This window comes from Chrysemys picta, chromosome 22, assembly GCF_011386835.1.
Source record: "Chrysemys picta bellii isolate R12L10 chromosome 22, ASM1138683v2, whole genome shotgun sequence".
In the NCBI taxonomy this organism is placed as follows: Eukaryota; Metazoa; Chordata; order Testudines; family Emydidae; genus Chrysemys; species Chrysemys picta.
In genome coordinates this window covers 19,950,499-19,960,732 of record NC_088812.1, presented here as the reverse complement: position 1 = coordinate 19,960,732, position 10,234 = coordinate 19,950,499, and positions in this window count along the sequence as shown.

Sequence of the window (10,234 nt, the reverse complement as noted above, 5' to 3'; positions counted from 1 at the left end):
GCAGCCCTGGGCAAGGGCAGAGATGGGCCATGGCTCCGAATTTCAAAAGTGCTCAGCCCCCAGCAGGTTCCATTGAGAATAACAGGTGGGAGAGCCTCCATTGTTCTCACTGGGGTGGGGGAGCTGCCATTGTTCTCACTGGGGTGGGGGGGCTCCATTGTTCTCAGTGTGGAGGGAGAGCCTCCATTGTTCTCATGGGGGGAGCCGCCATTGTTCTCACTAGGGGAGGAGCCTCCATTGTTCTCACTGGGGCAGGGAGCCGCCATTGTTCTCACTGGGCTGGGGGGGCCTCTATTCTCAGTGTGGAGGGAGAGCCTCCATTGTTCTCACTGGTGTGGGAGCCGCCATTGTTCTCACTGGCGTGGGGGGCCTCCGCTGTTCTCACTGGAGGGGAGCTTCCATCCCCTGCTAGCACTGGGGCAAGGGAGTTTGTCGCTGCTATTCTGGGGCTCTCCTGCTGCCCCCTCCTCAGCGCTGACCAAGCACAGAAATGCCTCCAGCTCTCAGGGCCCCTGCTCTCAGCCCTGCCCTCACAGCTCAAGGGCATTAATATCCTGGGGGGTTCAATGGATGGCAGGCCCCATCCTGTGTCTCCATCGCAGCCAGGAGGCCTTTGGTGCAGCCAGCTCTGAGCTTGGTCCCAGGCCCAGCCAGTGCTGCTGCCAAGGGTTTAGGAGAGGAGCAACAGGGGCGCCTGCTGGCTGGAGAGGGGAGGCCTGGCCCAGGCACTAGGAAATGAGCAGTCGATCAAAGGCGATGCCCTGTGATTAATGCCCTATGCTATCAGTAGTAAAGATGTGTATCTTGACCCACAGCACCCCTCTGCCCTCACCACAAGACCCCATTCCCCTCCCTAGGCTGGGCATAAAGCCAAGGAGGCCTGACTCCCAGCAGCTAAGAACAGCCATACTGAGTCCGGCCAATGGTCCAGCTAGCCCAGTAGCCTGTCTTGCAGCAGTGGCCAATGCCAAGTGCTTCAGAGGGAATGAACGGAACAGGGCAATTTAGAGTGAGCCATCCCCTGTCGTCCAGTCCCAACTTCTGGCAGTCAGAGGTTTAGGGACACCCAGAGCACGAGGCTGCGTCCCTGTCTATTTGGGCTAATAGCCATTGATGCACCTACCCACCATGAACTTAGCTAACTATTTTTTGAACCCAGTTGTATGTTTGACCTTCACAACATTCCCCTGGCAATGAGTTCCACAGGTTGACTGTGTGTTGTGTGAAGGACTTCTTTATATTAGTTTTAACCCTGCTGCCTGTTAATTTCATTGGCTGACCCCTGGGTCTTGTGTTATGTGAAGAGGTAAATGACACTTTCCTATTCACTTTCTCCACACCAGTCATGATTTTATAGACCGCAATCATATCCACCCTTAGTTGGCTTTTTTCTAAGATGAACAGTCCCAGTCTTTTTAATCTCTTCTTATACAAAAGTATAAGTTCCATATCCCTAATATTTTTTGTTGCTCCTTGCTGTACTTTTTCCAATTCTAATATATCTTTTTTAGCTGGGGCAACGACAACTGCACGCAGTATGCGAGTATCCATGTACCATGGATTAATAGAGTGGCATTATAATAGTTGCTGTTTTATTATCTATCCCTTTCCTAGTGGTTCCTAATAGTCTGTTCCCTTTTTTGACTGCCGCTGCACATTGGGTGGATGTTTTCATCCACAACTAGCCACAGTGACGCCAAGAGCTCTTTCTTGAGTGATAACAGCTAATTTAGACCCCCATCATTTTCTATGTATGGTTGGGATTATGTTTTCCAATGTACAGTACTTTGTATTTATCAATATTGAATGTCAGCTGCACTTTTGTTGCCAGTCACCCAGTTCTGTGAGCTCCCTTTGTAACTCTTCGCAGCCAGCTTTGGCCTGAACTGTGGAGTAATTTTGTATTGTCTGAAAATTTTGCAACCTCATTCCTCCCCCCCACACACACCCCGGCTTTTCCAGGTCATTTATGTTGAACAGCACAGGTCCCGGTACAGCTCCTTGGGGACCCTGCTATTTAGCTCTCTCCATTGTGATAATGACCATTTTTTCCTATTCTTTGTTTCCTATCTTTTAACCAATTACTGATCCATGCAAGGCCTTTACCTCTTTTCCCATGATAGTTTACATTATTTAAGAGCCTTTGGTGTGGGACCTTATCAAAGGCTTTCTGAAAGGCTAAGTACACTGTTTTGACTGGATCACCTTTGTCCACATACTTCCTCTCAGAGAATTCTCATAGATGGGTGCGGGATGATTCCCCTTTATAAAAGCCATGTTGACTCTTCCCCAGCATATGTGTCTGATAATCCTGTTCTTTTAAAAAAATCAGCATTACACTAGCTACCATCCAGTCATCTGGTGCAGTTCTGTAATTTCACATTTGAGTTCCTTCAGAACTCTTGGGTGAATACCAGCTGGTCCTGGTGATTTATTACTGCTTAATTTATCTATTTGTTCCAAAACCTCCTCTATTGACATCTCAATCTGGAACAGTTCCTCAGATTTGTCACCTAAAAAAGAATGGCTCAGGTGTCGGAATCTCCCTCATATCTGCAGTGACGACTGATGCAAAGAATTCATTTAGCCTCTCTGCAGCAGCCTTGTCTTCTTTGTGTGCTCCTTCAGCACCTTGATCATCCAATGGCCCGACTGATTTTTTGCGGGGCAGGCTTCTTGCTTCTGATATACTTACAAAAAAATGCTGTTAGCAAAAAATCCTGCTCTAACAATTACACCCCACTCCCTTTCCCGAGCAAGGGTTAAAATTAGACATGAGCTTTTTCTTTTTAAAAAAAAATCACTGTTTCTCTCTCCTGTCTTGCCCTGTGAAGTCTTTTTCTCTCATTTGGTCTCTTTCCTTTTGGGGGCCTTTTAAAAATTATTTCCAAAGCCAGGGGACAAAACAACAACAGAAACCGTTTTAATTCTCTTTTGTTTTTTATTTGTCCTTCACATAGTTCTTTTGATTAGTTCCTTAGTTTCATTTTTACATGCGCACAGTTTGGGTTCAGCATCGGAATGTGGAGCTGTTCAAATAATAACCAGTTTCGAGAAACAAAGAGTAACGGCATGGTAGAAAATGATGCCCGAAGTACAAACACGTACAGAGAATACCCACGGCGGAGGTGAGCTCGGGTGTATTTACAGTGCAGGGCAGGAGAGGTTAGCAACTTGTGGCCATTGGGGCACTCTGCAATCTTGTACGACCTCTAAGCAGCGACCAGGTTAAAGGTCCTCACAGCTGAAAGAGTCCCCCCTAGGGAGCCAGTTTGATGAGGTCAGTCCCAGGTACGCTCATGATGGGGAGCTGCTGATTCTGGGCCTGCTTCTGTCTCACCTAGCGCCTGATCCTGAGAGGTGCCGAGCCCTGCTGCCTCCCATTGGCCTCAGACACAGTGCTAGTGCTCTCTGGGACAGGCCCTCAGGAAGGTTTTACTTGGGTGATTTTCCATGGTGTGGGCAAGAGCAGGATGTGGCCCGGGGTTGATGCTTGGGTGCTCTAAGAACAGGCCATTGGCTCTGAGTGGGGTGGGGGCTTTGTCTCCCTTTGCTCTTCCTCTCTGGCACCTTTGCCCTCCCACCTCCCTGCAGATCAGACTCAGCCCCCAAACAAGCCCTCACTCTGCAAAGTGGGGCAACATCACTAGTCCAATTTTAGAGAGGAGGGGACTCAGCACGGGCCATGGGGTGACTCTCCCAAAGCCACACAGTACGTCAGCAGCAAAGATGGACCCACGCAGCCCCCCGTTTTAATCACCAGACACATTCACTCCCAGAGCCTGAACTAGAACCAATGTCCTGAGTCCCATTCTCCCATTCCAACCACTAGATGTCCTGACTCCCAGTCCCACCTCTCTAACCCCCTGCTCCAGGTACCACGCCTCTCCCAGACCTGGGGGTCGCACCCAGGAGTCCTGACCCCCAGTCCCACTGCTCTAACCCCTGCTCCAGGTACCACGCCCCTCCTAGAGCTGGGCTAGACCCCAGTGGTCCTATGGCTTGAAGCACCAGGAGCAAAAGTGGTTCATCAGCCACAGCTTCCTTTCTAAGGGCAGGGCCGAGGCTCCCTCTGGGGTGAGTGGGATTCTGCAGGTGCCACTGAGTCTAGCGCAGGGGCCGGGGGGGTGGGAGCGCCCCATACCCAGCTCTCTGAACTTTGGAGACATGTTGTGAGCTGCCCTCTCCTGAATCCATGCGTGTCCGGGTCAGCATGCAGCAGCCAGCTCCCCGCAGGGACCAGGGACATCGGTGTCTCCCACCAGGCCAGACAGCCCCGAGCAAGACAGGCCAGCCCAATGTAGAGGGAGGGCTCCAGGACTGGGCTGAGGCCCAGGGTGCCCAGGACACCTGGGCACCTGGGATGTGGGGTGGCCAGGACTGAAGCCCCGACAACCAGGGCCCCTAGCTCAACAGGTGAATAATCCAGGGGACGTCAGACCATCCACCTCAGCTGAGCCAAAGGAAAATCTGCTCCAGGGACCAAGTGCCCAGCCCTTATAGCAGGTATACCTGTCCATCCCCCCCGCACGCACACACAGAGCGCCCAGCCCTTATAGCCAGTGCACTCCTCAGAGCATGCAGCTCCCAGGCCCTATAGCTGGTGCACCTCCCTGTCCCGTCACCGCGCCCAGCCTGTATAGCAAGTGCACACACCCCCAAGCAGAAGCTCCCAGCCCCTACAGCGGTGCACCTCCCCCTCCCTCCCAAGTGCCCAGCTCCTGTAGCAAGTACACCTCAGGGACCCTCCAGAGCACCTGGTTCCCAACCCCTCCCCGAGAGCGCGGCTCCTGGCCCCTATAGCAAGTGTACCTCCCAGCCACCCCCCAGGGTGCCTGGCCCTTATAGCAAGTGTACTTCAGCCTCACCCCCCCAAGTCCTTGGCTCTCTGCTCTTCAAAGCATGTGGCTCCCAGCCTCTATAGTGAATACAGCCCCAGCCCCCCCGCATGGACTCTGGCCCCTAAGCATGCAGCTTCCAGCACCACCCCCACCAGCCCCAGCACAGGGCAGCCAGCCCCTATAGCGAGTGCACCTGTCGGCCCCCAGCATGCACTGCAGGACAGGCTGTCATTTTAGTGGAAGGGTTTCTTGGATCTGAAGCCCGGGAAGCACCAGGTGTGGAGCCCAGCGCCCCACTCACACACCCCATCCACGCATCTCAAAACACTTGACCACCAGCAGTGAATTTAGCCTGGCAACCCCCTAGGGAAGTGTCATTAACACCTTAGACAGCAGGGGAAACTGAGGCAGGGGGTAACTTGGCCCTGGTCACCCTACAAGTATGTATGTAAGAGAGGAGTATGACTGCTCAGAGCTCCGGTATGATACTGCAGAAAAACCTGAGAGTCTCTGGATAAAGTTGAGAAGTGGGAGCAACAAGGGTGATGTCGTGGTTGGAGTCTGCTATAGACCACCAGACCAGGGGGATGAGGTGGACGAGGCTTTCTTCTGGCAACTAGCAGAAGTTGCTAGATCGCAGGCCCTGGTTCTCATGGGAGACTTTAATCACCCTGATATCTGCTGGGAGAGCAATACAGCGGTGCACAGGCAATCCAGGAAATTTTTGGAAAGCGTAGGGGACAATTTCCTGGTGCAAGTGCTGGAGGAACCAACTAGGGGCAAAGCTTTTCTTGACCTGCTGCTCACAAACAGGGAAGAACTAGTAGGGGAAGCAAAAGTGGATGGGAACCTGGGAGGCAGTGACCATGAGATGGTCGAGTTCAGGATCCTGACACAAGGAAGAAAGGAGAGCAGCAGAATATGGACCCTGGACTTCAGAAAAGCAGACTTTGACTCCCTCAGGGAACAGATGGGCAGGATCCCCTGGGAGAATAACATGAAGGGCAAAGGGGTCCAGGAGAGCTGGCTGTATTTTAAAGAATCCTTATTGAGGTTGCAGGAACAAACCATCCCGATGTGTAAAAAGAATAGTAAATATGGCAGGCGACCAGCTTGGCTAAACAGTGAAATCCTTGCTGATCTTAAACGCAAAAAAGAGGCTTATAAGAAGTGGAAGATTGGACAAATGACCAGGGAGGAGTATAAAAATATTGCTCAGGCGTGCAGGAGTGAAATCAGGAAGGCCAAATCACACTTGGAGTTGCAGTTAGCAAGAGATGTTAAGAGTAACAAGAAGGGTTTCTTCAGGTATGTTAGCAACAAGAAGAAAATCAAGGAAAGTGTGGGCCCCTTACTGAATGAGGGAGGCAACCTAGTGACCGAGGATGTGGAAAAAGCTAATGTACTCAATGATTTTTTTGCCTCTGTCTTCATGCACAAGGTCAGCTCCCAGATTGCTGCACTGGGCAGTACAGCATGGGGAGAAGGTGACCAGCCCTCTGTGGAGAAAGAAGTGGTTCGGGACTATTTAGAAAAACTGGACGTGCACAAGTCCATGGGGCCGGATGCGCTGCATCCGAGGGTGCTAAAGGAGTTGGCGGGTGAGATTGCAGAGCCATTAGCCATTATTTTTGAAAACTCATGGCGATCGGGGGAGGTCCCAGATGACTGGAGAAAGGCTAATGTAGTGCCCATCTTTAAAAAAGGGAGGAAGGAGGATCCGGGGAACTACAGGCCAGTCAGCCTCACCTCAGTCCCTGGAAAAATTATGGAGCAGGTCCTCAAGGAATCAATTATGAAACATTTAGAGGAAAGGAAAGTGATCAGGAACAGTCAGCATGGATTCACGAAGGGGAAGTCGTGCCTGACTAACCTAATTGCCTTCTATGATGAGATAACTGGCTCTGTGGATGAGGGGAAAGCAGTGGATGTGTTATTTCTTGACTTTAGCAAAGCTTTTGATACTGTCTCCCACAGTATTCTTGCCACCAAGTTAAAGAAGTATGGGCTGGATGAATGGACTGTAAGGTGGATAGAAAGCTGGCTAGATCGTCGGGCTCAGCGGGTAGTGATCAATGGCTCCATGTCTAGTTGGCAGCCGGTTTCAAGTGGAGTGCCCCAAGGGTCGGTCCTGGGGCCGGTTTTGTTTAATATCTTTATTAATGATCTGGAGGATGGTGTGGACTGCACTCTCAGCAAGTTTGCAGATGACACTAAACTAGGAGGCGTGGTAGATACACTAGAGGGTAGGGATCGGATACAGAGGGACCTAGACAAATTAGAGGATTGGGCAGAAAAAAACCTGATGAGGTTCAACAAGGACAAGTGCAGAGTCCTGCACTTAGGACGGAAGAATCCCATGCACTGCTACAGACTAGGGACCGAATGGCTAGGTAGCAGTTCTGCTGAAAAGGACCTAGGGGTCACAGTGGACGAGAAGCTGGATATGAGTCAACAGTGTGCTCTTGTTGCCAAGAAGGCTAACGGCATTTTGGGCTGTATAAGTAGGGGCATTGCCAGCAGATTGAGGAACGTGATCGTTCCCCTTTATTCGACATTTGTGAGGCCTCATCTGGAATACTGTGTCCAGTTTTGGGCCCCACACTACAAGAAGGATGTGGAAAAATTGGAAAGAGTCCAGCGGAGGGCAACAAAAATGATTAGGGGTCTGGAGTATATGACTTATGAGGAGAGGCTGAGAGAACTGGGATTGTTTAGTCTCCAGAAGAGAAGAATGAGGGGGGATTTGATAGCAGCCTTCAACTACCTGAAGGGGGGTTCCAAAGAGGATGGAGCTCGGCTGTTCTCAGTGGTGGCAGATGACAGAACAAGGAGCAATGGTCTCAAGTTGCGGTGGGGGAAGTCCAGGTTGGATATCAGGAAAAACTATTTCACTAGGAGGGTGGTGAAACACTGGAATGCGTTACCTAGGGAGGTGGTGGAGTCTCCTTCCTTGGAGGTTTTTAAGGCCCGGCTTGACAAAGCCCTGGCTGGGATGATTTAGCTGGGAATTGGTCCTGCTTTGAGCAGGGGGTTGGACTAGATGACCTCTTGAGGTCCCTTCCAACTCTGATATTCTATGATTCTATGATTCTGTGATTCAAGTAGCGGAGCTGGAAATAGAACCCAAGAGTCCTGATTTCCCCTCCCCCCCCTGCACCTGCTCTAATCCACTGGAGCCCACTTCCCTCCCAGAGCTGCAGATAGAACCCAGGAGTCCTGATTCCCAGCTCCCTGCCTGTACTACTACACATACACTAAATATGTATTTATCTCCTCCCTAGCTCGCCCTGGAGCCAGGAAAAGAACCCAGGTGTCCTAGCTCACATCCATTGGCTAAGCACAGACCTGGGATTGCATAGCTCTGATAGAGGTCAGCTGAGGTCAGGCCGAGGTAGCTGATTGGAGCAGGCTCACCCGGAGCTCTGGTCTTTCCTCATCTAGACAAAGCCTCTGGCTTTTCCTGACCCATGAACCCTTGGGAAGTTCAGCATTGGACAGCTCCCAAACAAACCCACCGCAGAGTCCCTGTGGCCCTGGGAATCAGGAGGAACTTAATATTTACTGTTAGATACAGAGCGGGCTGGATAGAGACAGGCTTCATGGATACGTCCCCACCAGCGCTCCATTGATACCCCTCAGTTCTGACCGCAGTCACTCTCTACCAGTCCCCCTCAATCCCAACCTGCAGCCCCCTGGTATCTCAGCCCTGGGCTCCCCAGTCACTGCTCTACCGGTGCCCCTCAATCCCAACCTGCACTCCCTGCTACCTGAGCCCTGGGCTACCACACACAGCTCTGCCAATGCTAGTCTATCACAACCTATTCTTCATTCCCTTTCCAGCCCCTCTAGGGTGCCCAGCCCCCCAGCTCCTGCTATTCCAGTCCTGCCCCCTGCCCCCAGCTCTGCCAATGCCTAGAGCCTGCTGGCTCCCATGGCACTTGCTGAATCCTGCTGCACCACAGCCCACGGCAGCTCAGCAGAGTTAACAGTTGTAAGCTGAGACTGCCACAGTCATTGCATGTGTGACTAGACCAGGCCCAGAGTGCAGGGTTCAAACGTGCCCCCTTCCAAAAAAAAAACCGTCCCTGTCCTGCAAGGTGGGAGTGGGGCTGTGGAGTTTGCTCCAGGCCATCCTGCGCTTGGGAGCCAAGTCCTGTTAACAGCCAGGTGTGCAAAGGGGCCTGCTTTGGAGCCCCCCTCCAGCCACGGGACACGGATCAGAGTAACACTCTGCTCTGTTATGGTCATTCCACCCCACAGGGCGGAGGGTGAACCTGCCCCGGCCCCTGCCCGTCCTTCCACGCATGTCGCTCAGGGGCACTTGGGAGCAGTGACATGTCTGGCTCCGCGGCCTAGGGAGAGACACAGGATGGAGCGGGCGGGCGGGGGCGGGGGGAGAGAGGGGGTGGCGAGGCCTTGGGAAGCCCTTGTCTCAGTTCCATTTATTATTCTGCACGTCTGAGAGACGTGGCTTCACCTGGCCTTATTGTGGAGCATGTACCTGGCTCCTTTACTGTTTAGCAAGTGTTTATCCAGGCAAAAGAGTGTACACTCCCCACCCTGTGACCAGTGGAACCTCCCGTCACGCTGCAAGGACCCATGTGCAAGGTGACACTGAACAAACACACTCTGTAACCGCCAGCTCCATGACATCTGCAGGGAGCTCCTGGGTTCCCCGTGGGAAAGAGAGTGGGCCCTGACCCAATCAAATTGGAGGGGAGTCCTGGGAAAGGGGGTTGGGCTCTGGGTAGATCATATTGGGGCTGCAAGTCAGGAGGGTTTGCCACTGCAGGGACCCCACTGCAGACGGGGAGGAGATTCTGGCCTGCGAGGAGTGGATGTGTCTGTCTGGGGGTACGAGGGGCGACCCAGCCCATGCTCTGTTCTAAGGGTAGGCCCTGGGGCTCTGACATCACCCCAGACAGGTATTTTGTAGCGGTCATCCATCCTGGCTCCAGTGGGCAGGTAAGCAGCTGTGACACGCCCTGGAGGCACTGCTGGAGTCCACAATTCCCCAAGTGACCAAGTTGGCTCCCCATTCTCCCCCAAACTCCTCCCACCGCCCTGTGGATCACCCTGAAGCCTCCGCTCCTCAATCATCCCTGGGTGTCTGACACATTGGGATTCCAGAGAACAAGTCCTTTAAAAAGACACAGGCAAAGCCCTGGCCCAGCAGCTCTGGGCGTTTGCTGGCTGGGCAGTGAGACGTCTCCGATAGCCCCAGCTAGAGGGGTGGGGCAGGAAGGCAGATGGAACAGGGGCCTGTAGTACCTGGCTTGGCGGGGCTGGTGACTGGCCTGGCCAGGCCAGGGCTCAGGGTGGTGGCGGCGAGGGAGGGCTTTGATGGGTTCAGGCCATGTGCTCGGTGACATCAGGATTTCCCTTGACTC